This window comes from Apaloderma vittatum, unplaced genomic scaffold (genome assembly GCF_000703405.1).
Source record: "Apaloderma vittatum isolate BGI_N311 unplaced genomic scaffold, ASM70340v1 scaffold6462, whole genome shotgun sequence".
Lineage (NCBI taxonomy): Eukaryota > Metazoa > Chordata > Aves > Trogoniformes > Trogonidae > Apaloderma > Apaloderma vittatum.
Genome location: NW_009704095.1, coordinates 7,792 through 13,149, shown reverse-complemented (window position 1 = coordinate 13,149; position 5,358 = coordinate 7,792).

Here is a 5,358-nt window from a genome sequence, read left to right as displayed (position 1 = left end):
GACTGGCAATCGGGTCTGACCAGGTGGACTGGTAAGTGTGAGCTAGATCCTGGTTCTTGCTTGCTGACCTATTTCTTTCTGCAGAAGTCATATGGTATAAAGGAGAATAGCACTCAAGAAAAGAGAAAAAACTTTTCAAATCCTTCTCCAGGGTCATAATCAGGCAGTCACATATAACTAAAATGTTTGAGTGCTAACATGCAGTAAAGAACATAAAATGTAAAACGATTCATTGTTAATTTTATAATTTGCAAGTAATTTAGAAATATAACCATATACATGTCTTTGTGTGAAATCAGAATTTTGGATATATGTCTTTAGAACGCTGGTAAACTTAGACAAGACAGGGAATTTCCAACGGAAAAATACAGCTCAGAGGACAAAATCTCTGACTGAGTGCAGGCAGCCTCACTTAACTGAAGGATTTGTATTTATTTTGATTTTACCTTTTCAGGCAAACACTGTGTTGGTGTAACATTATTCTTGACATAGGTAGACCTTTGTAAATAAATGAGCCATATTTTCTGAACAAGATAAGAGTTTAAAAGAACAGGGTACTATTCTTGAATGTAGGAAGTCTGATTGGTTATTTATTTTTTAAACACAGCTTTTCAATACTCTTATGTCTATTATATTGGATAATGTATAACCTAGATCATCAATAACGCAAATATCCAGGTTTGACGTCTCACCAGCATGTTTTGCTGACTTCACAGAGCCAGGTGCTATCCCAGGATGGTATCTTGCTGTAGATCTGAGATGGGTTTTTTCTATCTCTTCTCCTAGATTTAGACAGTGTTTTGCTTTGATATTTCAATGGTGAATCTTTTTCTAATGGACAATACAGTCAGTCACAGTTCGACCCCAAACAAGGCAATGTTTTCAGGTTTGTTTTCTGTCATTTGAGCTGCATACCTCACTCTACAGTTTCTACTGAGGTTTCTTCTTCTAGGTGGCAGTGACTGATTCTGGATGCTGCTCCATCCTGCTTTGTTTTTCTAATTTTCTTACGAGGAGGATGTTCCACCAGAAAGTTTCTTCTAAAGTAATACTTAGCAGTGTTCCTCCTATGATTTCTAGCTGTACTCTCTCTGGAGAGGGGTATCAATTATAAACAGAGTTTCAGATGTTCAATTCTTAAGTTGGAAAATCATAGAATCATAGAATGGCCTAAGCTGGAAGGGACCTTAGAGATCACTTTAATCCAGCCTCCCTGCCACCAGGGATGCCACCTCTCAACTAGATCAGGCAACACATGGGGACCGAATGGGAATCGAACCCGCGACCGTAGCGTTGTTAGTGCTATGCTCAACTCCCACCAAATGATGGGGTCTCTTCCATTGGACCTGAAATGTCGCATCTTCTGTTTGAGATGGACTTTGTATGCTTTTTTCCGTCGCTTCTGTAGGTTTTTTTTAGTTTCCTTAGTGAACATAGAAATCTACAGGTATAACAAAGATGCAGTTATATTTATGATCAAGTGAGCAGCTAAATTTTAACTTTGGTGATGCAAGAACTGAAAAAAAATTCCCTGGAGATGCATAGCTTTCAAAGAATAGGGAAATAACAAGATTGTGTTGGTTTAGTCAGTGAAATATGTTTCAAAGACAAATGAAAAACACCTTCAGCTGATCTGCATTTCCATACTTTCTAAGTAGTCCTTTTTTCTGGCCACACTCACCTTTGTTACTTGCACTTAAATGTCACTTGTCACCACTACTCTGGTCAGTGTTTACAGTTGCTTCCTAAATTGGAAATACAACAATTTCAAGTCTGAGCTAGGTGATAGAAAAATATATTGCCACTTCCTCTTCACTTGAAGGCCTGGGGCTATCGATTTCCTGCCCAAGACTCATTTTCTGCAATTCTGTTGCCACAGGAGCATGACCATCTCCCACAGCCTGGCAGTGCCACTCCTGTTGTTGCAGGGGGTTACTGTGGTCTCACTGCCGGGCTCTGCATTGGTCCTTGCTGAACTTCTCAGGGATCCTCCAGCCTGCCTCAGGCTCCCTGAATGGCAGCCCTGCGCTCAGCACAGTGACCGAACCCCCACCTCCACCCCACCAGGCAACAGTTTGTTCTCTTCATTCTCTGGTAGCTTCAAGGTTATTGGAAGGATGCACACCCACAAGCTCAGGATGATTGCCTAGTCTGTTTGTTTCTTTGGAAAACCCTTCTAAACAATCCACACAATTTTGCTTTATGCTTTGATTTTATTTACATATAGGTCCACTATAACATGGACTTCAAGCCATGAACATCTAAGGCTGACTAATATTTGACTTTGTTTTCCTGTTCAAAGAAGATATGCCATAGAATAGAGCTGCTTTCACTGTACTTCTGCAACTCCCCAGTGTTTCTGAGATTTATCTAAAGTAATTCATTGAGCTATTTGAAAGTCCGCTGAAAGCTTCAAGATAGCAGATCACTTTGTGTAAGTGGCTTCATGAACGACTCAGCCTATAAATTATTTAGTACCTGTCTTTCCAGAAGGGATGAAGCTGGGTTATGTGTTCTATAATTCAGAAAATACTTAACACTTGAGTGAACAGGCACATACAAAAAGAATCATGATTCACCCAGTATTAGAGCAAATCTGTTGCTTGTAAATTATTTTATTTTCTTTCATCATTGTTCAGTGTTCACCATTCTACTTCCAATAATATCAAGGATGTAGGATTATACACCCAGGTCTAGAAGGCAATGGGAACAGTAACAATTCTGTTTAATTGTACTGTTACACTGGAGCGTTTAAAACTTACTGGATTGTAAAAACAAATGTGTTTCTTTTGTTTTTTCTTTCAGAATAACTGCTTATTTTTGTGCAGTTGGGTTCAATGATGTGCTCGTTCAGTCCTACAGAAAACTTAATGGTCTTTTTCCTGTGAGAGTATCTGCAGCAGGGATCTGTGCTGTAAACAAATGTACTGCTTATATGCCCATCTTAAGGTGCATGCTCTTCCATTTCTTTAAGTAAATGTTTATTTACTAAAGTATAATTCATAGTCATTGTCTTTTTAAAAAGAAAAGTTTCCAGAAAATAATTGTGCCCACTTGCAACAATATGGGAAGCTTCTACTGCAGTTTTTCATTTAACTAATGAAAAAACACTGTGAAGTGGAACCACATAACTGTAGTCCCTATGTCTTCATGCTGTGAAGACCACTTTCTTGAAGTGGGAGTTCCACTGGGAATTGATGTATCAAAGATTGCTTATTTTAGGATCTGATATAGACAGTTATGTAGAAGATACCTCTATATAATGAAGATTTTTTACAACAGGAGGATATTTCTAAAGTACTGTAAATCCTTCCAGAGCAACATGCTTTTCTTTTAGAAAATAGTGTCCTGTACTGTCAAGCATTAATATCTGTAAAAAACACATATTGACTAAACTGCAATAACTAGGGAATTCATGTTCTGATCGGGAAGAAAAGCCCAACCATGATAAAACCTCACACAATTAACAAAATGGTTTGGAAGTTGCTAGGATATGGCAGCTATTAATGCATAGGAAAGAGGTCTGTAATCATTCCTATGAAGAGAAAACAAAAGGACCTCACTTCTGAGAGATAAAATTTTGTCTGCAATCGAGGTCTTCTGAAAGTCTTTTCTTACCCGTCTGGAATGCTGAGAAATTGGCTAAGCAATTGATAGTTTTACCCATCATATATAACAGGTATTGAAAGCTAGCACATTATGCCAAATTATACCAAAACCTTGCTATTACATCAAAATCTTGTCATCCATTAGTTTAATCAACTAAGATTTAGACAAGATTAACAATTAGGAAAAAATAAATCCATTTCATATGGCCTCTCTAATGCTGTTATCTGCCAAGCTTTGAATCATTATTGCCTCAGGTTAATGTTTTCCAAGAACAGTTAAGTAAATAGGTTTGCATTGATGCCAAGTTAAATTCTTAAAATGTAAAAGTAGCACTCTGTGGTGACAACGGTTAGATGCATGTATGAGCTAGTAGATGGATTTACATGTCCTCTGTTGTTTCATAGAATCATAGAATGGCCTAGGCTGGAAGGGACCTTAGAGATTATCTAGTCCAACCTCCCTGTCATGGGCAGGGATGCCACCTCTCGACTAGACCAGGCAACACATGAGGTTTGCTGTTTTAATGTGGGGATTTTGAGTTTTTATTTGTCTTTTATAATTTCTAAGAAAGTGAGAAACTTTTGTGTCTTTAAGGACATTAGCTATTGAGTTTTTTCTTCTTGAAGCCTCTTAGTCTCAATGTTGGGGTCATTGGTTAGAATTTAACCCATGTCCATTGGGAAGAGAAAGTTTAGCTCTACAAGGAAGTGAAATGTGTTTTGTCAGCATGATTTTTCTTTTGTTCTCCACTCACATTTTCACTGTAAGGAAACGAAATTAGAGGTGTGTGGCCCAGTAAAGTTGTTAAACTGGTATTAGTACTACAGTAGATTATATTTCACAGGAAGCAAAAGATATGGGTTGAACATGTTAAACAGTAGGTTAAATTCAGGAAATAGTCACAAAGCAGTATTGCTGGAAAGAACTCTGAAAGCATCTAACCCATCCTTGTGTCCTGACACATATGAATGTCTTTCCCTGTAACATCTGAACAATTTTTGCTTATACTTTATGTAACAAGGGAGACTTCACAACCTCTCTAGGCTCACAGCTCCCGTTGCTTCCATAGTCTCACCATTAGACATATTTTCTTAGTGTCTAAATTAAATGTCCCATGAGGTAACTCATTCCCAGTACCCCATGTCATGGCAGTTTGGGGCGTGTTGGGCAGCCAGAGCTTTTCTCAGCACTGCAGCTGCATTCTCCTCATACTCCGCTCTGGTGGGGCTCCGGCTGTCTGGCTGTGGTCATTCCCTTTCTCCCAGCTCTCGCCAGGCCAGCAGCACCTCATAAGGTGCGAGGCCTGTGGAAAGCCAAATCTGAGACTCTAACTGAGCCCAGACTCCTTTAATGAAGATCTACTGCCCAGCCAATTTTACTTGCTTGAACCATGTTCTTCACTGTTTGCATGAGACACTTGGGGCTGTTCTGTGAAAAAGCAGTAGCTGTAGTTGTTTAGGGAGGCTTGTAAGTCTTGATTAATTCTGCTTGGAAATGTCTTTAATAGAACATCTTACAGAAGATTCAAAATATCTTGCTGAATTTGGTTTGATTTTGATTATTATTCTTCTTCAAAGCTCCAGCAGAAGTGAAGAAGAGCTGAACAAATACTTAGATCCTGCTGTACCTGGAATTATAAATAAGGTGATTGAAATTTTAAATAAATTAGCTTCAGTGGATGCATTGTGACAGTCTGTTTATGCCAACTCATCCAAAATTCATAAGACAACTGGTTCTTTGGAAAGAAAT